This window comes from Elephantulus edwardii, unplaced genomic scaffold (genome assembly GCF_000299155.1).
Source record: "Elephantulus edwardii isolate Elephantulus edwardi_28Jun2011 unplaced genomic scaffold, EleEdw1.0 scaffold00227, whole genome shotgun sequence".
In the NCBI taxonomy this organism is placed as follows: domain Eukaryota; kingdom Metazoa; phylum Chordata; class Mammalia; order Macroscelidea; family Macroscelididae; genus Elephantulus; species Elephantulus edwardii.
Window position 1 is genome coordinate 1,114,215 of NW_006399977.1, and position 25,936 is coordinate 1,140,150.

Here is a 25,936-nt window from a genome sequence, read left to right on the forward strand (position 1 = left end):
GAAAGCGCCATACTGCTTTCCACAGGGGTTGCACCATTTTACACTCCCACCAACAGTGAATCAGGGTTCCAGTTTCTCCACAACCTCGCCAGCATTTGTTGCTTGCTGTTCTGTTAAATTTTGCTATTTTGACTGGGGTGAAATGATATCTCATAGTTGTTTTAATTTGCATCTCTCTTAGGGCTAGTGAATGGCTAAGTACCACGGATAGTTAAAGTAGTATAGGTAGAGGTTAGATTGGAAGTAAATAAAAATAAACATAGTGGCAAACATCCTTGAATAATTAGAATATGAGATGCACAAAGCATTAGTGTTGGAAAACTACAAGTTGTGAAAAATGGAATAGAACTCCTGAACATAAATGTTCTAGGGATTAGTGAGATGGGATGAGATGAGATGAGATGGGATGAGATGAGATGAGATGAGATGAGATGAGATGAGATGGACTAGCTTTGGCCACGTTGAATCAGATCATCACATGATATATTATGCTGGGAATGAAAAACAGAAGAAGAATGGTGTTGCATTCATAGTAAAAAATAAATTTCAATATTTTTCCTAAAGTATAATATTGTGAATGATATTATCAGTAGAAATAAAAAGAAGACCTGTTGCTATGAATATTATTAAAATATATGCCCCTACAGCTAAAACCAAAGAGGAGGAAATTGAAAATTTTTACCAAATTGACCGAATATGCAATCAAGATACATTCATGATAACTAGTAACTGGAATACAGAAGTTAGATACAATGATGAAGAAAAGGTAATCAGAAAATATGGACTTAGTGACAGAAATAGGCTGGAGATAGAATGATGAAATTTTGTATGTTACATGATTAATTCTTTCCAAATAACTTTTTAAAGAACACCATGACTTTACATATGTGCTCCACCTGATGGACTGCATAGGAATCAGATTAACGATCTCTATGGAGGAATCATTGGAGAAGCACAGTATTAGCTGTCAAAGTTAGGCCAGGGGTGAGATGCATTTTTTCTCCAGAAATGCTCTTTTCATGATATGTGCTCATCAGGGGACCTAACCATCACTCTGCTGCAAGACACCATGGCCTGTGTGGCATGGCTGGCAAGAGCATCTTCTAGCCACTGCTAAAGGCTGCAAGCCAGCCCAGGCACACTCAAACCCTGGCCTGCAACAGAACCACAGCCTGTGGGGTTAAGAGCCTGCAGTTTCAGTGTGGCCCCGCTTGCAGTCCCACCCAAAGCACTAGACTGTTGCCCTTGCCACCTGGAGACCCTGCTGTCCCACCACCTGGATACCACCCAGGATACTTAAAATATTTTTAAAAATATAAAAAGAAGGAACACTCCCAGACTCAATCTATGAAATAAACATTACCCTAATACCAAAATCAGGCAAAGATGTTACCAAGAAAGAAAACTACAGACCAATATATCTCATGACTATAGATGCAAAAGTCCTTAACAAAATCTTCGCCAATTAAATCTAGAAACACATAAAAAATGTAATTCACCATGACCAAGTGGGATTCATAACAGGTATGCAAGAAGGGTTCAACATAAGAAAAACAGCCGATGTAATTCACTATATTAAAGTAAATTAAGAATCATCTGATCTTAACAATTGGTACAGAAAAGGCATTTGACAAAATCCAACACCCCTTCCTGATAAAGACACTCAGCAAAATTGGAATAGAAGGGAATTTCCTCAACATAGTGAGAAATATATGTATGGAAAACCAAGAGCCAGTATCATTTTCAATGGATAAAAACGAAAAACATTTTCCTTGTGAATAGAAAACAGAAAAGGATGCCCACTGTCACCACTTGTATTCAGTATTGTATTGGAAGTACTTCCTGGGGCAATTCATCAAGAGAAGGAAATAAAAGGCATCCAGATTGGCAAAGAGATGCTATATGCAGATGATATGATAGTGTACACAGAAAACCCCAAGGACTCAACAAAAAACCTGTTAGAGCTAGTAGAACAATTTAGTAGAGTGTCAGGATATATGATCAATATCCAAAAATCAGTGAGATTCCTCTACAGGGACAAAGAAAAGTCAGAGAAGGAAACCAAGAATGCAATACCATTTACAATAGTCAGCCACAAATTGAGATACTTGGGAGTAAACCTAACTAGAGACGCAGAAGACCTGGACAAAGAAAACTAAAAGACATTTTGGTGAGACACAATGTAATACCTACATAAATGGAAGAATGTGCCCTGTCCCTGGATAGGAAGACTTAATATTGTGAAATATTAAGTCCTACCAAAAGCAATCTACATGTTCAGTACATCCCAATGCAGATAATAAATTAATTTTTCAAGGAGATCAAAAGGGAATTTGTTCAGTGTATTTGGAGAGGAAAGAGACCCTAAATAAGCAAAGCTCTTCTGGAAAACAAAAACTAAGTGGGAGACATAGTACTCCCTGATCTCAAAATCTATTATTCAGCAGTAGTAACCAAAACAGGTATTCATACAGTAGCAGAAACAGAGACCAGTGGAACAGAATTGAGAACCCAGAAATGGATCCAGCTCCCTATGGTCAACAGATATTCGACAAGGAAATAAAACCTATCAAATGGGGAAATGCCAACTTCTTCAACAAATGAAGCTGGCAAAACTGGACTGCTACCTGCAGAAAGATGAAAGAGGACCTACATCTCAAACCATGCACAAAAATCAACTCCAGGTGGATCAGAGACCTGGGAGTAAAGCCCCAAATCATAAAGTGCATCAGAGACAAACTGGGATAAAGCTTAGGAGGCCTAGTCTATGGTATAAAGAGACTGCCAAATAAAACAAGAAATGCACAGTCTGGAGAGGATAAACTTGATGAATAGAACCTTCTGAAGACTGAATCCCTGTTCACATCAAGAGCTTTTTCCAGCAGAGTGAAAAGAAAGCCTACTTATTGGGGAAAAAACCATTTGGCAATACCATTTCAGACAAGGGTTTCCTATCAGAACTTTACAGAATCCTAAAAAGGCCTCTACAAGAAAAAGACATCATGATAACCCAATTACAAAATGGGCAGAAAACATGGAAAGAATTTTGACAGAGGAAGATATTTGGATGGCCAACGACACTTGAAGAAATGCTCAAAATCATTGGCACTAAGAGAGATGCAAATCAAAACCACAATGAGATACCATCTCACTGCAGTAGCTGTGTCAAAGTTTAACAAGACAGCAAGTAATAAATGTTGAAGAGAATGTAGCTAGATAGGAAAACGTATACATTGTTGTTGGGATTGAAAAATGGTACAACCACTCTGGTAGGCAGTTTGGCGCTTTCTCAGAAAGCTAAACATTGAAATCCATATGACCCAGCTATTCTACTGCTTGGAATATATCCTGAGAGAATGAGAACTGAGGCACAAATTGAGACTTGAAAACCAATGTTCTTAGCAGCATTATTCATCACAAGAACATGGAAACATCCCAGATGTCCAAACTCAATCGAATGGATTGAGAAATGATGGTACATTCACACGACGATATTACATAGCATGAAAGGGCTTTTGTAAATGACTACCTAACTTGGGAGGGACTGGAGAGAATTATGGTAAGTGAACTAACTCCATCCCATAAGGACTGTATAAGACCATTATTGTAGAATGTGTATGAGGATCCAGGGAGAGCGGGGAGGTAGGTGCAGAGGGGTGAGGATGGTCTAGGGAGGAGTGCGTGTTTAATCATAAGGTCACACAATGTGATGGGTGGAAGGAGTGGTGGGTAAAGGAAATGTGAAAGATCCAGTGTGAAAAATAGTGCCTTCAACTTTGTAAGTAAACCAGTATAAAAGAAAAATTTTCTTTTTTAAAAAACAAAAAAATACGTAGGTTCAGAGTAACTGTGGAACATACCATCAGTTACTCATGTGTAAGTTTAAACTGAAAGTGAAGAGGACTTGAAACAGAAGATCAAAGAATATTCTTGATCCTTCAAAGAATATCTAAAGATCCTTCAATCAGGATTGCATCTCAACGTTAAGAAAACAAAAATTTTTACGACTGGACCAGTAGGCAGCATCAAGATAGAGGGAGAAAAATCTGAAGTTGTCAATAAATTCTTCTTACTTGGATCCACAATCAGTAAGTCAAGCAGTCTTTTGTTTGTGTGTGCGTGTATGTGCTGGGAAAGTCTGCAGTCAAACAGTTCTCTAAATAATTGCAGAACAGTGATGTTAGCTTGAGGAATAAAGTGCGTTTGATTCATGCTCTGGTCTTTCAGATCATTTAATAGGCATCTGAGAGCTTGATGATGAATAAGGATGACAGAAAAAGAAATTGGTGCCTTTGAATGGTGATTTTGGAGAAAAGTAGTGAATAGTCCATGGACTGCCAAAAGAACAAACAAATGTGTCTTGAAGAAAGTGCAGGCAGAGTGCCCCTTGGAGGCAAAGATGATAAAGCTTCATCTCACATACTTTGGGCATGTTCCTAGGAGAGATTGTTCTTTGAGGGACATCATACTTCACAGGTTGAGGGAAGGTGAAAGAAAAGAACCTCAACTAGGTGAATTGACACAGTGACTGCCACAATGGACTCTTGTGTGTCAGGAAGTATGAGCAAGGCACAGAATAGGACAGAGTTCAGAGCTGTTGTTCATAGGGTTCCTATGGGTTGTACTTGACTCAGTGGCACCTAACAACAACAACAACAACAACAAAGACACAGCTAAGAAATTAACAAAAAGACTAAAAATCAAATGTGTGTGTGTGTGTGTGAGAAATAAAATATACCAAAGGGCATCTATAGGAGATCAGGTGTGGCAGTACTTATCTATGACAAAGTATACTTCAGAATGAAAACCACCATAAAAGATAAGAAAAGGCATTATATAGTGTTTAAAGGCACAATAGATCAAGAAGACATAACCTGGATTAACATCTACTCTCCCAATGATGTTGTTGTTATGTATCGTTAAGCAAATAACTCATAGCAACCCTATATACAACATCCCAGAACCCTTCTCTATTCTGAGCCAACCTTATTGTCTCTGACAGGCCTACTCCCTTTACCCCAGTCACTGAGTCACTACATCTCATCAAGGGTCTTCCTCTCTTGAGCTGTCCCACCACTCTCCCAAGCATGAGGTCCCTCTATAAGGACTGGTTCCTCCTTGCAACATGCCCAAAGTATGTCAAATGAAGCTTCAGAATCCTTGCCTTCAAGGAGCAGGCTGGTTTAACACTCTCCAGGACAAACCTGTTTGTTCTCCAAGCAGTCCATGGTATATTGAATACTCTTTTCCAGGACCACAGCTCAAAGACATCAATTCTCTTTCTTTCACCCCCTAGTCATTGTCCATCTTTCTGATGCATAACAAGTAATTGTGAAGACTATGGTCTGGATCAGGCGCACCTTAGTCTCCAGAATGACATGTTGTTGTTCAGTACTTTGGAGAATCTTTGACAGCAGATTTACCCAATGCAATTTGTCTTTTGATTTCTTGGCTCCTGGTATCAAGAGTTGTTTGTGGGGCCAAGCAAACTGAAGCTGTTAACAATCTCAATCTCTTTACCATCTGTCATAATGCTGCCAATTGGCCCAGGGTGAGAATCTTTACCAGCAGAATATATAAAATAACACTTAACATATTTGAAGACAGAAATAAATAGCACCACAAAAGTGGAAGGGGATTTGAGCACACCACTCGCAACAAAGGACAAGTCAACTCAAAGGAAATACAACAAAGATGCAAAAGAATTAGACTATACTATTAAGCAACTCAATCTTATAGATGTATTTAGGGTACTTCACCTAACTAAAACTCAATTTACTTTATTCTCAAGTGCATATGATACATTCTCCAGTAGTGATCATATATTAGGACACAAACCAAGGCTCAACAAATTAAAAATTTTGAAATAATATGAACTATCTTCTCACAAAACTAGAAATTAACAAGAGGATAAAAGATTTAAAAAAATCACCCACATGGAAGTTAACTAACGCCCTACTTGAGCACTGCTAAGTTAATAAAGAAATAAAAAGTGAAATTAAAAAGTTCATCAAAAAAGACAAAAATATAACAAATAAAAATTTCTGGAATATAGCTAAGTTGGTCCTCATGGGGCAGTTCATAACATTTCAGGCTTGTGTTCTCCTTTTCAAGAAAAAGTTGCATAAGTGACCAGGGCCTCCCATACATTAACTGCTGCAGTGTGTGTGTCATTTATGAATGGGGTGCAACAAGAAGCATCATACATGAGAGAGATGCCAGAGAATTTAGAAACACTCTGTGTTACAATGGGTTAGTGAGGCATATGCAGAGGGTGGGCAGGTTATGTCATTGACTTTTTATAGAGTACTCTTGTGACAACATAGCGAGAGCTCTGTTGGTCTAGTGGATAGAAAATTATGCTACCAAGCCAAATGTGGGTGATTTTAATGTGTGGCCCTCAGGCCTGGTTTTAATTGATTTTGGTCAAACATTCTCTTCTAAGTGGTATAGCACTGGTCTGTCCGTTTGCTTTACAGAGGTAACTTATGGTTACTGTGATGCTAAACACTGACACTGATGTGTCAAATGCAATAATGGTTACCCATGGTGGACAGTGTTTGTTTGGTGGAGCTTCCTGATTAAAACAAGCTTGGAAGTAGTAGTGACATCCACTTCCAAAATAGCTTGCCTCTGGAAACTCTATGAACATGGAGAAATGACAAAAGTTATACAAGTGTTCAGGTCTTTCATTCGTAGGGTTGCTATGAGTCTTTTACGACTCAACTGCACTTAACAACAATGATTCTTGTGACATTATACTAGAAGGTGAGAGCAGAATATTGAGTGCCTAGAGGAAGAATTCTGAAGAGGTTGTGCATCTATAAGCGGGCCGTATGAAGTAGGGCATGTTGTATTAAGTTGGCATACCAACAGTTGGAAATATTTTCTCTGCAGGCAATAATATTAGACATATTAACTAAAGAAATATCTTCCTAGCAAATAAGAACAAGGAGGAGAGAGAAAGAGATACAGGTGATTTACATAAAACAGGAATTGAGAGTGAGATGGCAAAGACAGGATGAAGAAACATATTAAAATATTAAAGAGAAGAAAGAGAACTGGATAGAGGAGTAATCTTAGAAATTAACTTGAATCCACAATTCATTAAACTGGGGGGTGGGGAGGATGAAAGGAAGTGTGAAAGCTGACAGTAAGGGAAAAGTATCACTGGAAAGAGTTTGATGATGAATCTGGTGCAGGCTGTGTGGTTGAGGGACATGTGAGTATTTATCCCTGATTGTGACTTGGAGACTTCAAGAACTTGGTTCATTTTACAGCCAAGAGGGGCAGAAGTGTTCCTTTCCAGGAAGTGGCTCCTTTTTGGATTAAAAAGATATATAATCCAGTTAGGAGGAGAACACTAAAGTTGGGATGGTTTTAATCTCAGAGGGGCGTCGATGATTTGCTGCTGGTTTCTTTGGTATAGGATTAAGTTTTAGGCATAGCAGGCCTCTAAAGATGGAAGTATAAGTTACAGGGAGAAGAGAGGAGTTACTAGAATTCCTGTTAGGGTGACAGATGAAGGTGAAACTTTTGTGCAATGCCAGGCAGTCTGGAGGGAGAGAAGAGGATTTATTTTGGTCTTGTGAATCCAGTTGTATTCCTGAGATTTTAATCACAGTGGGAATGGTGTGTATGAGGTCCTGTCCACCTGGGATGGAGAGACTGTTTGTTGGGATTTTTCAAAAGGACTTGGGAGCCTATTTTGAAAGTGTTACCTGAAAGGCTGTTGTCAAAAGAAGGGAGATACGATTGTGCTGGATCCATTCTCAGGTCACATAGAAGGGGGAAGAAAGAACCTGGTAAAGGTTGATCTAATTTTACTGAGGGCTGTAAGTTGATGGAATAAAGGTTTATAAAGGAGAAGTGTCTTTTATGGGCAACTCCTGGGCTACATTTCAGAGCCAGATGAAAGGTTTCTCCAACTTCTAGGTCCAAAACCAACCAGAACTGAATGTATAGCAAATGGACTTTACTTAATATATGCCGTGGTGAAAGGAAGCAGAAGCTCTCAATGTAGCATCAACCCTGAGCAAGGAAGAAAATCAGGTATTTATTCTTATGACCTTGGATTGCTGGGCAGGGAGGATATCTTGGGGGTATTCTGGTTCAGCAGTTTCATCCTGGAACTTTTCAGTCCCAGATGTAACATATCTTCATCAGATATCCTCTTATCTTAGTTTATGAACTTCCTTTTATCTTAATGTGGTGTACTGTCTTGGAGGGAAGGGGAACATCTGACAGGCTTGCTTGTCTTGTGTTGTTGTTGTTATGTGCCGTCCAGTCATTTGCGACTCATAGCGACCCTATGTACAGCAGCCCTAAACCCTGCTCTATCCTGTGCCAATCTCATTGCCTCTGACACACTCATCCCGAGTACTACAGTCACTGAATCAATCCACCTCATAGAGGGTCTTCCCCTCCTGCACTGTCCCTCCACTCTGCCCAGCATGATGTCCCTCTCCAAAGACCTGCCTCTTCCTACAACATGTCCAAAGTATGTCAGGCGAAGTCCCAGAATCCTTGCCTCCAAGGAGCAGCGTGGTTTAACCCTCTCTAGGATGAATCTGTTTGTTTTCTTGGCAGTCCATGGTACATTCAGTAATCTTCTCCAGCACCACAGCTCAAAGGCATCAATTCTCCTTCTATCCTCCCTAGTCATTGTCCAACTCTCTGATGCATAACAAGTGATTGCAAAAACCATGGCCTGTATCAGGCGCACCTTAGTCTCCAGAGAGACACCGTTGCTCTTGAGTACTTTAGAGAGGTCCCTAACCGCAGACTTTCCCATCGCAATACATTTTTTGATTTCCTGGCTACTGGTGCCAAGAGTGTTGACCATGGAGCCAAGCAAACTGAAGCTGTGAACAGGGTAAGTTTGATTTTCCCTGGTGGAGGGTGGGGGGAACAAGGTAAATGTTGAGGAAAATCTGCCATACATTCAAAGATGAACTATCACCAAGACTACTTAAATTATTTTAAAAAGTGAAAGAAAAAAATAAGGAGTATCCCCAGAGTCATTCTATGAAGCAAATATAACCTTAATATCAAATCAGGCAAAGACATTACCAAAAAATATGTCCCATCAGTAGCTCTTATGAACATAGATGGAAATATCCTTAACAAAATTCTGGCCAATAAAATCCAGCTGTGTGTTAAAAAAGAAGAATTAATCATGGCCAAATGGTAATCATAACAGGTATGCAAAGATGGTTCAATATAAGAAAAGCAATCAATCTAATGAATCACATTAACAAAGCAAAGAACAAGATCTTTTTAATTGATGTAGAAAATGCCTTTGACAGTAATCCAACACCCTTTTCTGATTAAAACACTCAACAAAATAGGAACAAAAGGGAATTTCCTCAGCATAGTGAAAAATACATGCACAAAACCAAGAGCCAACATCATGCTCTATGGAGAAACACTAAAAGCATTTCTCTTTAGGGGATATTCCCCTTTTAAAGAGGGACCAGACAAAGATGCCCTCTATCACCACTGTTTTTCATTATTTTATTGGAAATACAAGAGGCATCTAAATTAGCAAAGAGGTGGTAAAACTATTGCTATATGTAGATAATATGATAGTGTACATAGAAAAACCCAAAGACTTAAAAAAAGAAATCCAACAAAACCACAACAAACCAAAACCAAACTTGTTAGACCTGTTCTTGTATATCTTAGACTTGGAACCAACCCATAGCTCACCTTCATGGGTTTTGAGAGGCAGTTAATTACATGAGAGGAGATAGACCATCTTACTCCTGATGAACAGCTGTTGACCTCGAACCATATGTCTTGCTATTCCAGAGCACCTTCTTGCCACTAGGCCACCAGGCCACCAGAGCTCTGTCAGACCTAGTAAACCAATTTAGTAGAGTGGCAAGATAAAAGATCAATATGAGAAAATCAGTGGGATTTCTCTACAGCAACAGAGAAAACATGGAAAACAATACTATGAAAGCAGTACTATTTACAATGTTGTTGTTATGTGTCGTCGAGTTAACTGTGACTCATAGCAACCCTGTGTACAATAGCTCTGGAGTCTGCCCTTTCTTGAGCCAGTCTCACTGATTCTGACACACCTACCTCCATTAGCCCAGTTACTATAGCAGTCCATCTCCTCTGGGGTCGTCTTCTCCTGCCCTGTCCCTCCGCCATTCCCAGCATGCCGTCCTTCTCCAAAGATCAGTCCTTCCTGGCCACATGCCCAAAGTATGTGAGACAGAGTTTCAAATCCTAGCCTCCGTGAAAAAATTAATTTAGTATATTGGAATTACACTGAACATAAAGATTGCTTTTGGTAGGTTGTTATTGTCACAATATCGAGTCTTCCTATCCAGGAACAGGGCACATTTTTTCCATATCTTTTGTTTTGCAGAAATGTTCTGTAGTTTTCTTTGTGTAGGTCTTTTGCATTGCTAGTTAGGTTCACTCCTAAGTATCTTAAGGTGTGGTTGGCTATTGTAAATGGTATTGCTTTCTTGGCTTCCTTCTCTGAGTTCTGTGATTTTTGGATACTGGGCTTATATCCTGCCACTCTACTAAATAGGCCTACTAACTCTTAACAGTTTTTTTTTTTGTTGAGTCTTTAGGAGGAATAAAAATTTGATCTTTAATCTATCCTACGCGAACAAGTTTGAGGCCTTGAATACTTATGAATCAAGATCAGATGAGCTAGTGCAACAATGAATGAATGAAAACCCAAAATCTCTGTAAATATTCATTAAAACTAATAAAATTTAATAATAATGATAATAATAATAAAACAGATCAGATGAGCTGAGAGAAGATATCAAGAATATCATCCAGGAAGAATGCAGAAGGTCATTACAAAGACAGAAGAAGAAAAAGACCAAAATGGATGTCAGGAGAGACTTGAATATTGCACTTAAACACCCAGAAGCCAAAGCAAAGAGAAGAAATCAAGAAGTTAAGGAGCTGAATAGAAGATTTCAAAGAGCCGCATGGGAAGACAAAACCAAGTATTATAATGAAATGTGCAAGGAGCTGGAGTCAGAAAATCAAATGGACTGAATTTGCTCACCATTTCTTAAGTTAAAGGAAAGAACACATTCAAGCCAAGAGTTACAATACTTAAGGATGCTATGAGTAGAATATTTAATGATCCATGAAGTATTAAAAGAAGATGGAAGGAGTATACAGATCCACTATACCAAAAAGAATTGGTTGACACAGAAAAATGTCATTAAACAACATATGATCAAGAGGCAATGGTAATGAAGGATGAAGTTCAGGCTGCTCTGAAGGCCTTGGCAAAATATAAGACCCCAGGAATTGATGGGCTACCAATTGACATATTCCACAAACAGATGCTGTCCTGAATGTGCTCACTAGATTGTGCCAAGAAATCTAGAGGACAGCTACCTGGCCAGCTGACTGGAGGAGATTAATATTTATTCTCTTTCCAAAAAAGGTGACCTAACAGAATGTAGAAATTATCAGTTATTATTATTATAATCATCACTAATCATTCTTATCTGTGTTGGATGACTTTGTATTGTCTGGTTGTTTGAAAGTATCTTATTAGACCCAGTAAGAACCTTGTACATGGGCCAGGAGTCTTTTAAAATTAGTGTGGTTTTGGAGGGGTGAGTCCTTCTCTGTGTTGGATGGGGATGACTCTATATTGTCTGGTTGGCTGGAAGCCTCTTGTAGGAACCAATGAGAGCCAGGTGTGTGGGCCAGGCGTCTTTTAGGCATTGTGATTATGACAAGAGTCCAGAAGGAAGGTTGCGTAGAGGAATGTATTGAGGGTGGGGAATTTTGCTTTTCAAAGAGAAGAGCAAATGGGGGGAGCAGGGAGAAAAACGCAACACTGAATGAATGGAAACTCAAAATCTCTGTAAATGTTCATTGAAATTAATAAAATAAAATTTTTAAAGAATTCATTTGGCAGACCTTGGGCCTGGTTTTAATTGTATTTGAAATGAACATTCTCCTAAGTGGTACGGCACTATTCTGTTATTTTTCTGTATTGAAGTAACTTTGGATTACTGTGATACTGAACAGTGTTCCATTGGTCTTTCAAATGCCATAATGGTTACACATGTTTAACAAATGTTTGGTAGAGCTCACGGATTAAGATAGGCTTGGAAGCAGGAGTGGCATCCACTTCCTAAACATGCCTGTGGAAACTATGAATTTAGAGAAAGGACAATAGTTCTAGAACAGGGTTAAGGTCTTTTTTTTATAGGATCTGTACGAGATGGCCTTTTAACAGCAACAACAACATGAATGGGACCTCCTAAAAAGCCACTCCCTTTGTGCAACAAAATCTTTATCCAGTAGGATTAAAAGAAAGCCTACAGATAGGGAAAAAACATTTGGCAATCACATCTCAGACAACGAAGTTTATCTTTTGCTTTTCAAAGAGAGGAGCGAACTTGGGCGGGGGGGAGGTAAAGAAAAAAGAGCAACAATGAATGAATGAAAATCCAAAATCTCTGTAAATGTTCATTAAAATTAATAAAATAAAATTGAAAGAAAAGTTTTCCGAATACTATAGGACCACCACAGGAAAAAGACTGATGGCTCGATAACAAAATGGGCAAAAGACATGGAAAGACTTTTCACAGAGGAAGGCATTTCGATGGTCAACAGACTCATGAAGAAGTTCTCAAAATCACTGACAGTAAAAGAGATGCAAATCAAACCCACAGTGAGATACCATCTCACTCCAGTAGCAGTGGCAAAATTTAACAGGACAACAAGCAATAAATGTTGGAGAGTATACAGAGAAATTGGAACTCTCCTACACTGCTGGTGGGATTATAAAATGGAACAACCAGTCTTCATATTGGTTTTGCATATCTCAAAAAACTGAACATAGAAATCTTATGTGACTCAGTTATTCTGTTGCTAAAATTATAACCCAAGGAAATTAGAACTGAGACATGAATGGAGATATGTACACCCACACTCATAGCAGTGCTAAACAGCCCAAATGCCCATCAACAGATGAATGGATTGAGGAATTGTACATTCACATAATGGAATACTATACAGCACTAAAGAATAATGATTTCATAAACTACTATGTAACATGAGAGTCCAGAGAGCATTTTGTTGAGTGAAATTACTGTTTAATAAAGACAGATATTGGGGAAAATAAAAGAATAACTGAATAAGATGTGTATAATTTTTCAAAGCGGGAAGAGGACATAAAAATAGGAGTAGAAATCACTAGGATAGCCAAATTTAGTGGGTTGTTGAGGGCGGTGGTGAAGAAATAAGAAAGATTTAGTGAAGACTTGAAAAAACAAGATAATAATGTTGTCATGTGCCCCCAAGTTGACTCTGACTCATAGCAACCCTATGTACAACAGCTCTGAAGCCTTCTCTATCCTGAGCAACCTCATTATCTCTGACACCTACCCCCATTATTCCAGTCACTGAATCAATCTAACTCATTCAGGATCTTCTGTTTTGCACACTCCCGCCACCCTCCCAAGCATGATCGTCCTCTCCAAAGCCTGCTCCCTCCTGGCAACAAGCTCAAAGTAAGTCAGATGGAGGTTCAAAATCCTTGCCTCTAGGGAGCAGCTTGGTTTCACTCTCTCCAGAACAGACCGTTTTTGTTCTCTTATCAGTCTATGGTATATTCAGTACTGTTCTCCAGTACCACAACTCAAAGACATCAATGATTCTTCTCTTGTCATTAGTCATTGTCCAGCTCCTTGATGCATAGCAAGTGATTATGAAGACCATAGCTTAGGTAATAATAGACATCATGATAAAAAAATTGCATCCGCGTTATCCATTTTCAGAGCTAGACAATAATAAGCCTTCAATACGGATTGAAGCTCAACATCAAGAAAACAAAGATTCTCACCATTGGGCCAATTGGCAGCATCAGTATGGATGGTGAAGAGATTGAGACAGTTAACATTTTTGGTTTGCTTGGCTCCACAGTAACCACTCTTGATACCAGCAGCCAGGAAATCAAGAGTTGAATTGCATTGGGAAAGTCAGCTGTGAGGTACCTCTCAAGAGACTAAGGTGCGCCTGATCTGGCCTATAGTCTTCACAGTTGTGTGCTCTGCATCAGAGAGTTGGACAGTGACTAGGGATGATAGAAAGAGAATTGATGCCTTTGAGCTGTGGTGCTGGAGAAGAGTGCTGAATATTCCATGGACTGCTAGGAGAACAAACAGGTTTGTCCTGGAGAGGGTGAAGCCTGAATGCTCCTTGGAGTCAAGAATTTTAAGGCTTCGTCTGACATACTTTGGGTATGTTGCAATGAGGGACTGGTCCTTAGAGAGAGACATCATGTTTGGGATAGTGGAGGGATGGCTCAGGAGAGTAAGACCTTCAATGAGATGGACCGATTCTGTGATTGGGATGGTGGGAATGAGTGTGTCAGAGATGGCGATGTTGGCACAGGATAGAGCAGCATTTAAGGCTCTTGTATAGGTTGCTATGAGTCGCAAGAGACTCTACGACACACAACAACAACAACAACAAAAAATACAATGTGTATGAGAAAAAAGGATCTATAATATTAAGGTACTGTCCGGGGCAGTGGGCCCCGACTGATGCAGCGGGGGACAAACAAAAGGAAGCGCCAGAGGAGTGCAGCGGGCGGTGGGACAGAGTGACGGGTGTGGGGCTGCCTGCTGGGTGGCTGGCGTGGTGGGCCCAGGGAGGCAGCTTCCATGGATCGAAGGGAATGCCAGGACCCTGCACATACAGACGTGGATCAGCCTCAGCACCGACAGTCAACGAGCAGATAGCAAAGCCAGCTACAGGAAATCACTTCAGGTTTTCATTACAGCTTCGTGACGACTGCATCCTGTTCCCTGATAGTTACAAACAAGGCCCTCAGGTTGAACCATGATTCCAGTGATGGAATTCCGCTACTTTGCGGACACACAGCCAGCGTACTGGATTCTGAAGCCATGGTAGGATGTATTTACCAACTATATCTCCATCGTCATGCTTATGATTGCTGTTTTTAGTAGGACGCTTCAGGTGACTCAAGACAAGATGATCTGCCTCCCTTGTAAGTGGGTCACCAAGGATTCCTGCAACGACTCCTTCCAGGCTTGGGCAGCTCCCAGCTCAGAACCCAGCTACCCCAACACGACACTCCTGCCAACTCCTGACACTGGCCCCACCGGCATCAAATATGACCTAGACCGCATTAGTACAACTATGTGGATGCTGTGTGCTATGAGAATCGACTGCTCTGGTTTGCCAAGTATTTCCCTTACCTGGTGCCCCTGCACACCCTTACCTTTCTGGCCTGCAGTAACTTCTGGTCCAAGTTCCCATGCACCAGCTCAAAGCTGGAGCACTTTGTGTCTATCCTGCTTAAGTGTTTTGACTCACCGTGGACTACAAGAGCCCTGTCAGAGACAGTGGTGGAAGAGAGTGACTCCAAGCCAGGCTTCAGCAAGATGAACAGCGCCGTGGACAAGAAATCGTCCACAGTCAGCAATGACGTGGATGCCACTGTGACCATGCTACAGCGGATTAAGTCATGTATTGAGCAGGGCATTGTGGACCGTTCCGAGACCAGTGTTCTGGACAAGAAGGAGGGGGAGCAGGCCAAGGCACTGTTTGAAAAGGTGGAGAAGTTTTGGCCTGTGTAGAGGAGGGAGACATTGTGTACCACCTCTACATGCGGCACACCATCATCAAGGTGATCAAGTTCATCCTCATCATCTGCTACACCTACGTGCACATCAAGTTTGATGTCAACTGCACTGTGGACATTGAGAGCCTGACAGGCTACCACACCTACTATTGTGCCCATCCTCTGGCCATGGTCTTCAAGATCTGGCATCCTTCTTTATCAGCCTGGTCATTTTCTGCGGCCTCATCTGCATGTACACACTGTGGTGGATGCTGCGGCATTCCCTCAAGAAGTACTACTTCAAGTCGATCCGGGAGGAGAGCAGCTACAGCGACATCTCTGATGTTAAGAATGACTTTGCGTTTATGCGCCACCTCATTAACCAGTATGACCCACTCTATTCTAAGCGTTTCACTGTCTTCTTGTCCAAGGTGAGTGAGAACAAGCTGCGGCAACTGAATCTCAACAATGAGTGGACGTTGGACAAATTCCAGCAGCGGCTCACCAAGAACGCACAGGACAAGCTGGAGCTGCACCTGTTCATGCTCAGCGGCATCCCTGACACTGTGTTTGACCTGGTGGAGCTGGAGGTGCTGAAGCTGGAGCTGATCCCTGATGTGACCATCCTGCCCAGCATTTCCCAGCTCACTGGCCTCAAAGAGCTGTGGCTGTACCACACAGCTGCCAAGATCGAGGCTCCTGCCCTGGCCTTTCTCCGTGAGAACCTGTGGGCACTGCATATCAAGTTCACGGACATCAAGGAGATCCCTCTGTGGATCTACAGCCTGAAGACTGGAGGAGTTACACCTAATGGGCAAACTAAGTGCAGAGAACAACCGGTACATCGTCACTGATGGGCTCCGGAAGCTCAAGCGCCTGAAGGTGCTACGTCTCAAGAGCAACCTGAGCAAGCTGCTGCAGGTTGTTACGGACGTGGGAGTGCACCTGCAGAAGCTGTCCATCAACAACAAGGGCACCAAGCTCATTGTCCTCAACAGTCTCAAGAAGATGGTGAACTTGACGGAGCTGGAGCTGATCCGCTGCTACCTAGAGTGCATCCCCCACTCCATCTTCGGCCTCCATAACCTGCAGGAAATTGACCTCAAAGACAATAACCTGAAGACCATTGAGGAGATTGTCAGCTTCCAGCACCTACACCGCCTCACCTGCTGTGGTACAACCACATTGCCTACATACCCATCCAGATCAGCAACCTCACCCACCTTGAACCTGAACCGCAACAAGATTGAGAAGATCCCCACCCAGCTCTTCTACTGCCGCAAGCTGCACTACCTGGACCTTAGTCACAACAACCTGACTTTCCTCCCTGCCGATATTGGCCTCCTGTAGAACCTCCAGAATTTGGCTGTCACCGCCAGTCGGATTGAGGCCCTTCCACCAGAGCTCTTCCAGTGCTGGAAGCTATGGGCCCTGCACCTGGGCAACAACGTGCTGCAGTCGCTGCCATTACGCGTGGGTGAGCTGACCAATCTGACCCAGATCGAGCTGCAAGGCAACAGGCTAGAGTGCCTGCCCGTTGAGCTCAAGTGTAGCGGCCTGGTGGTGGAAGAGGATCTGTTTAACACTTAGCCATCTGAAGTGAAGGACCGGTTCTGGAGGGCTGACAAGGAAGAGGCCTGAATGCTGGCAGCCAGCTGGAGCACAAGGCTGGCCCAGAGCAGCCAGCAGTAGGACCACCAGAGGAGTCCTCCGGCCAGAAGGGCCAAGCTTTGTTCCTCCCAGAAGTCCAGGGACAGACAGGCCAGCCTTGGCTAGGGGAGCCTGGGGCAAAGATGTGAGCTGGGCCAGTGCAAAAGGAACAGTATCTGAGGGGCTGGCCCCTTTTCTCCCTCTGAGACTCATGTCCCCCAAAGGCAGGTGCCTGTTGGGGTGACCAGAGGACTGCGCAGTATTTGGACAATCAGAGCATCCTCCCTGCAGGCCGGATCTGCCCCAGAAGCTGAGCCGATGCCAGAGGTCCAGAGACACCTACTTAGCTCTTGGTATTTATTTTTCTCCACATCCCATTTCCTCCCTCCAGATAACTTATACATTCCCAAGAAAGTTCAGCTGAGATGGAGGGTTTTTATGGAAGGATGGGTTGTGTCTCCCTTATCCCTTTCTACTGATGCCACTGGCATTTAATGCCCATCCAGATTTGAGCAGAGGGGTCCAGGTTAAACCCGCCATGGGATGATAATCCCCACTGGTGCCATGCTGGGCACTGGCAGCACGGCTCATGGGCGAGCAGGCCACCAGGTGAATAGGCCTGGGGCCTGACTTACTGGTTTTTGTGGCAATTTCAGATTATTTTTTTTTAAAAAGAAGATTTTGATTGGTGGTTGTTTTGTGTTTTTTTGTTTGTTTGTTTTTATTTTTTTAAAAGCTTTGACAATGAATGGTTTGAATAGTAAAAATGAAAAAAAAAAAAACTAACAAAAAAAGAGACACTAAAAGGTCAGTGAGTTGAAGTCTCAGAGTGCCAAGGCTATTTCCCATGAACAAAGGAGTAAGACGTTGGATTGTATTTCCTTTCCCTGGGGCTTTGTGGTGCAGGATGTCTTCCGAATCTAGTATGACCTTGGTCTTGTTCCTCTCCTTGCCTGAGGCAGGGTGTTGTGTTTTAGTTTATGGTTGTTGTTTCTTTTGGTGTCTTGTTTTCTTTCTTCTCCATGTGTCTTGGCAGACACTCATTTCTGTGGCTCTTGGCCAAAAGTAATGTTCTGGAACTGCCAAGAAGGGAGGATAATTGGGTTGGCTTACCACAGATGCATCAGAGGGTTGGGCAGTGACCAAGGAGGATAGGAGAATTGATGCCTTTGAGCTGTGGTGCTGGAGAAGAGTATTGAGGGGACCATGGACTGATAGGAAAAAAAACAGATTCATCCTGGAAAGGGTCAAACTGGGCTGCTCCTTGGAGGCAAGGATTCTAAGGCTCCGTCTAACATATTTTGGACATGTTGCAAGGAGGAACAGGTCCTTGGAGAGGGACATCATGCTTGGTAGGGTGGAGGGACAGTGCAGGAAGGGAAGGCCCCCTATGAGGTGGATTGATTCAGTGACTGGGGTAATGGGGATGGGGGTATCAGAGAAGGTGAGATTGGCACAGGACAGAGCAGAGTTTAGGGCTGTTGTACATAGGGTCGCTATGAGTTGCAAGCGACTCGACAGCACATAACAATAACAACAACCCCCAGATGATGGTGCTCCATTCTTCCCCTCCATCATGCGCCCACCTTGCCCTCCACACTGTTAAGGAGCCTAGAGGAGCTACTTCACCTGGACTCTCTATCCCACCTCACATATCGTGGGTTTGCCCAGTGCCACCATTATCATCAGCTGCTTGTGTCAGCCCTGTCACACCCTTGAGAACAGATGCTTAAAAGCTGGGTTGGGGTGGGGAGGTCACCATTGGGAGGGAAAACTCCCCAGTTTCTCGTTTCAAACCAGCTTCTGCCCAGGGCACCTGGAACACAGACTGCGTAAGTCAGCACCTTGTGTCAGGAGGCCACCTTGCATTAGATCAGTCACTGAGTCCCCGCCTTAGAAGGATCCCGCCTTAAAGCAATCACTCAGACAGTAAGGCACATTTTAGCGTCTCTTGTCTTAATGAGTATGTCTGTCTATCCATTTGTGTTCTCTGCATTGTGTCATCAGATGTAACCCTCAAATAATGCACACTAGCCTCTGACAACCATGAAGCAATCTGTTACTTTTGGGTCTGAACTTGTAGACTCTGTTCAAATATCAAATAAACCTATAACAGAAAAAAAAAATTAAGGTACTATAAAATGGACCAAAGATGTTAATTGTGCTGATTGTAAAATGGTACAACCACTCTGGATGCAATTGTGATAAAATGGCCAAAATGTGAAATGACAAAAAAGTCTAATATGAGAATAATTTTTAAAATCTTGATTAGCATCATTTAAAATGTCAGTATTTATTTTAAAATAGTCAATAATCAGTATTTATTTTAAAATTCAGTGATTGACCATGTTAGGGTGAAAAATAATTTTTGTCTTGGTTTAAAATCAAGAAGAGTGTATATCAGTGCTGTATCCTTCCTCACTCACTACATATTCCATCCGTATGTGTAGCAGTTCATTTGAGAGGCTGGACTTTATGAGTAAGAATGTGGCATCAACATGGAAGGAGCAACAACCACTTGAGCATGGCTGAATGCAACCTCTACTAAATCTACAAAGGGAAACTGTCCTCGTCAACAGTATAAAACTATTCTATATACTATATCTTCCACAGTATAAAATCGATCCCTATAAGATCAAACATCCCAGCCCTCAGTTGCACGTTATTGTTGTTACGTGCCGCCAAGTCACCTCCAACTCATAGCAACCCTATGTACAACAGCTCTGAAGCCTGCCCTGTCCTGAGCCAGTTTCACTGACTCCAACACACCTACTCCATTGCCCCAGTTATTGTATCCATGTCATCTGGGTCTTCCTCTCCTGTGCTGTATCTCCACCTTTCTGAGCATGATCTGTCCTTCTCCAAGGATTGGTCCAGAATTAATTGCAAATAGCCACACAGACTTTACAGAGTTGTCATACTTAATAGTTGTGGAGTTTATTAGGAAAACGGGTGGGCATGGAGGTGGAGGGAGTTTGTAGAGAGACAAAAGAGATCACACAGTGAAAGTCCAGAATTAGTTAACAGCAGTCTCAAACTAGGTTAGCAGCAAGACACAAATTCAGACTGCTTCCCAGGCATTAGCAAGATACTTATGACCCTGAAGGACAAATGCTACCTTTTCTATTTCTTCTTTCTGGGTGTTGGGGTTCCTGTTTCGGGGGCTTTGGCCTTGGCTCTGTTTAACTCTATTGACCTACACTTTGTCACAGCCACTGTGCAGTCTGATTTGCTCTCTCATTTATGCTGGCCTCACAGCTTTTGATGATGTTGAAAACTACTGATCAAATGGCAAAACACATGTACACAGTTGAGGTCCCAGGGAGGGTGAGGCTAAGTCAATGAATAGACAAGCCATTTCCAAAAGTTGTAATACCACAAAGGCTTTTTAACAACTTGGAGTATGTAGATGATACAACCCTGCTTGCTTAAAGTAGACCCGAGGCACTTTTTGCAGAATATCAAAGATGATAGCCTTCAATATGGATTACATATTCCGTATATGCTGTTGTTTGTAGCTGCCGTCAAGTTGAGTACAACCCATAGCGATGCTGTGAACAACAGATCTGAACCCTGTGCCATCCTTATACTTCCTGACACATTAGAGCCCATTGCAGCAGTCATCATGCCAATTCCCCTGGTCGAGCATCTTACTCTCCTTCACCAATTCCTCTACCTTTCCAAGCATTATGTCCCTCTCCAAGGAGTGGACCCTCCTAGGAATATGCCCAAAGTAGGTGAGACAAAGCTTAATCAGACATTATCTGGGGACTATATGACATGTGTGAGTGATAGAGCAAAAGATAGAAGAGCTTGTGTCCCCAACACCATACCCTGCCTGGTCTCCCTTGCTAGACATTTACATAAGAATGAAGCAAGCTTACATTTTATTTTTAACACCTGGCCTGGGAAAGGTGATTTCCAGTACTCATAGCCAAATTTGTTCCAAGTGACTGGCATCCACTTCCTAAACAACATGCTTCTGGAAACTATGAACTTTGATAAATTATAGAAGCTATAGAAAGGCTTCAGGCGTTTTGTTGATATGAGTTGTGCTTGCCTTGACAACAATCAACAACAACAACTGCAGGCTTTAGGTAAATAACAAAAGCAAGGCTGAGATATTTCTCATATTATTACCCCTTTGAGGTTGAGTGTGTTCAAAAGCCATCACCATTTTACTAGAGTGAAACTTCTTTGTTGTTCTTGTTAAGTGCACTCACGTCGCAGGCGACTCAAAGTGACCCTTGAAGGAGTGTCCTCGAAGCTTGGGTGTCTTTCATCCTCTCTCCAGGTTCATAGGGTTTCCAGAGGCAAGCTATTACGGAAGTGGATGCCACTCCTCCTTCCAAGAAACTTCTTTACAAAGGCTAATTAAATTCTGCATTCCATATTCCTTCTCCTTGATCTCCTTTTCCTTCTTTCTCCCAGGTCTCTGTGGCCTGTAGAGTTTTCAAGTTTATCTCCACCACGCCTCACACAGTTAGGTACATTCTTCTACCCCTGTTTAGGTTTAGTGTCTCAGGTAAACCTCACTCGCTCACTCACTCACTCACTCACTCACTCACTGCCATCCTAAAAGACTCATAGTTGATCCTCCAGTGAGTTATTTGAGCCTGTAGATCACAAGGGAAGAGACTGCCTATCTTTCTCCCTAGTGCCTACTGGTGGATTCAGACTGCTAGAGAGCCCCTTCCTTTGAGCTAGTAGCACACTTCCCCATGACATTTTACCAGAGTTCTCCTCAGGTTCAGCTGTTGTTGTTAATTGCCGTTGAGTTGAGAGTGACTAATTATGACTCTATGAACGAAAGGCCTAATGCCTTTCCATAACTATTGTCATTTCTCCAAGTTCATAGAGTTTCCAGAGGCATGTGGTTTAGGAAACGGATGCCACTCCTGCTTCCAAACCTGTTTTACAGTTGGGAGCTCCACCAAACACTTTCCACATTTGGAAACCATTCTGGTATTTGATACCCCAGTGTTACAAGGTTCAGCATCACAGCACACCCTGGTTACTGCATACTGCACATTGACAAAGAGTGATGTAAAAGTGGAAGAGTATTTCTCTAGATATAACAACATTAGTTTCATTTAGTAGTGGTTAAGTATTGTCAAGTCGAATATGACTGAGAGTAAGTTTTGCACAAAAGGCATGAACTAACATGATTTCTGCACAGAACTCTGTTCTATAACTAACATCATTTCTGTACATTTAGAGAGTTTGTAGAGTTTCCAGAGGCATCTAGTTTAGAAAGTGGATGCCAGTCCTGCTTTCCAGCATAAATAAGTCTGGAAGCTCATCCAAATATTATACATAATGGATAACCATAATGGTATTTGACAAGACTATGGAACAGAGAGCAGCATCACAGCAACACCAAGTTGTGCCAGTTCAGCAAATAGACAACTGATTGCTGTATCATTTGAGGAATATTCATGTGGCCGTCGTGCCCTGTGGGGATTTTAAAGCCACAACTTTGAGTAGACCTCCACCCTAGGCAATAGCTTAAGGACACCTGCTCTTGGGGGGGAAAGAATAGTTAATACACATCAAACATGATGCCCAAAACTTCTCTTGTGTGCCCATCAGGACTACCATCAAGATGCAAGCAAACAGCCAAACTCCCAGAGTGGAGGCTCCAGGCCAGGTAAAGCTAGGATAGAATATCTCTTTTGTTACTCCATTTCTCACTTATTGGGTAAACAAAAATATAAAACTTTAGACATGCCATAAAGAGCATAATTGGATTAATTTGGAATGCATTTTAGAACCCCACTGACTATACATCTTCCTTCTTTTTCACTTTTTTCCTTTTTTTTAAAATTACTATTTTGTGTATGTGTGTCTGTGTACCGTCAGATCAGATCTGGCTGGTAGAGGAGGAGATTGTCCCTCCTTTCCTGGCAGAGCATCTGGTGGATTCGAACCATGCGTCTCTGGGATTGCAGTGCAGCTTCTTGCCACTAGGCCACCAGAGTTCCCCTTTTTTACACTTTCTTTTTTTCACTTTCTTAGTCAGTCTCTTTGTTAAGGGAGATTATCTCCACAGGGAATGAATTATAATATCATTTGAGTAGAGACTTGATGAGAGGGAAGAAACTTCAGGAAGTTCAAGAAATTGGCAATTTTGCACATAAAAGAATAATTTTTGTTTTCATTTTCATAAACAAAAGGAGGAAAGGTTTGTAAACTCCATCACTCTTTTTTTTGAGATTGGATTTTTATTTTATTAATTTTATTGAATGTTTACAGAGCTTTTGGATTTCCATTCATTCATTGTTAAGCTTTTCTCCCTGCCCACCCCGCCCCCCCCAGTGCTCGCTTCTCTTTGAAAAGTAAAATAAAAATTCTTTCATCGATATACACTCCTCCTCCTCTTCCCCCCCCCCCCCGCCCCCGGCAGTACTTTCCACTCTGCAGCCTTCATTCTGGACTCTTGTCATGACCATAATACCCAATCATATATCTTTTTTAAACTGTCCTCTCCCTTATCTGTTTCAATGCAGTATACATGATTTATCCAATTTTTCTCAGTCTCACCTCAACCTTGATATCGTCAGTCCCATTTCACAACAGTGGCACTATGCAGTATTTGTCCTTTTTTTGTTTGTTTGTTTAGTTCTTAGGGTTTTTTTTTAAAAATTATTATTAATTTCAATGAAAATTTAGAGACTTTGGATTTCCATTCATTCATTGTTGTACTTTTTGTCCCTCCTGTCCCCCCTTCCCCCAGTAACTCCCCTCTTGGAAAAGTAAAGGAAAAATTCTTTCATTGATTTATAGTCCCTCCCCCCGGATCCACTCCACTATGCTGCCTTTGCTCTGGATTCTTGTCATGACAAAAATACCTAATCACATATCCTTTTTAAATAGTTTTCTTCCTCATCTGTTTCAATGCAGTATACATTATTGAACCCATCTTTCTCAGCCTCCCCCCAACTCCAAGGTCAGTCCTGTTTTACAGTGGTGGTACCATGCAGTATTTGTCCTTTTGTGACTGAGATACTTCACTCAGCATAATGTCCTCCAAGGTCACCCATTTTGAATAATATTGCATGAGTTCCTTGTTTTTCAATGCAGCATAGTATTCCATTGTGTGAATATACCACAACTTCTTTATCCATTCGTTTTTTGATGGGTACTTAGGTTGTTTCCAACTCCTTGCTATTGTGAACAAAGCCACTATAAACATGAGTGTGCATATATCTGCTTGGATGTTGGTTATGGTCTCTTTGGAGTATTTTCCCAGCAATGGAATTGCTGGGTCAATTGGTATCTGTATTTGCAACTTTCTGAGAAAGTGTCATACTGCCTTCCACCATTTTACACTTCCACCAAAAGTTTCTCCACAATCTCACTAGCATTTGTTGCTTGCTGTTCTGTTAAATTTTGCTATTCTGACTGGGGTGAGATGATATTTCATAGTTGTTTTGTCCATCACTCTTTTTAAAAAAACAAACAAACCAGAAAAAGCAACAACATATGCTAGCCTACCGAAGAGAAAGCAATTTTTTTGCTCAATAGTACACACAATTGATGGTTCAGTGAAGGGAAGAAACAAGGTCTACTTTAATTCTATTTAAAAAGGGTATAAATTCACTTGTCCTCCACCACCACCAGACTGCTCATATAGTCAGTTCTGACATAGAGAAACTCCATGTGTGTCAGTGGAAAACTCACCAGGCCTTTCTTCTGAGTTGCCTCTTGGTGAATTTGAACCCCAGCTTTTTAGTAAGCAAAGAGTAGTTTGGTCATTTTTACCACTCAAAGAAGTCAAATCCAAATATCCAGAAAAACAGACTCATTATCGGTTCTGACTCAATGATCTTGTATAGACAGAACAAAGTAGAACTGCTCCATAGGATTTCTAAGGCTATATACCTTTATTAATCAGATTGTTATATCTTTCTCCTGGAGTTTTGGTTGGTTTGAAATGCCTGTCTTGTGATTAGCAGCTGAGTGCTTAACCTCTGTATCACTAGGAATCCTAAATCAGCATATAAATCTATGTAATTTCTATAGCTGCAGAGTTTCTTGTTTCTTTTTATTTCTTTTTCCTCCCGCCCACCCCCGCCCGTGTGGCTTGACTTTTCACTCCATTGTTTTAAGGAGAGAATCTATTTATGAAACCTAGTTGAAGACGTTATGAGATACAATGTGCAAAATCTTGAATGATTGAGGAATATCAAAATAAGATGGAAGGAATATATAGAATCACTATTAGGGGAGAATATTAGTCAATACTGAAATATTTCAGGATATAACATATGATAAAGGGTCAGTGGTAATGAAGGAAGTGCAAGCTACATTCTAGGAATTTGCAAAAAATAAGGTTCCAGGAATCAGTGAGATACCAATTGGCATGTTTTAAGTAACAAATGCAGCCCTGGGCATTTTCAACAGTCTGTGCTAGGAAATTTGAAAGACAGCTACCTGGCCAACTGACTGGAGGAGCAAATTTGTTCTCATTCCCAAGAAAGGTGATCCAACAGAAAGTGAAAATTATCAAACAATATCATTGTCTCGTGAAAGTGCAATAGCGCTAAAGATCATTAAAAATTGCCTAAGGGGGAGAATAAGAAAAAAGTGGATAGATAATGAACACAATATTGGGACACATAAGAGGAAGAACTGTCTGAAAGGAATATGTGATTTGGTTTTACACATATGACAGCAATC

The 25,936-nt window shown here is 41.5% G+C and overlaps 1 protein-coding gene and 1 pseudogene across 1 annotated transcript in view; both read left to right on the forward strand.

The window, feature by feature from the left end:
• The window catches only part of SAMD13 (sterile alpha motif domain containing 13), a 93,360-nt gene that overhangs the window by 29,428 nt on the left and 37,996 nt on the right, over window positions 1-25,936 (forward strand). The window lies entirely within an intron of this gene.
• Window positions 14,860-17,245, forward strand: LOC102847275 (annotated as a pseudogene).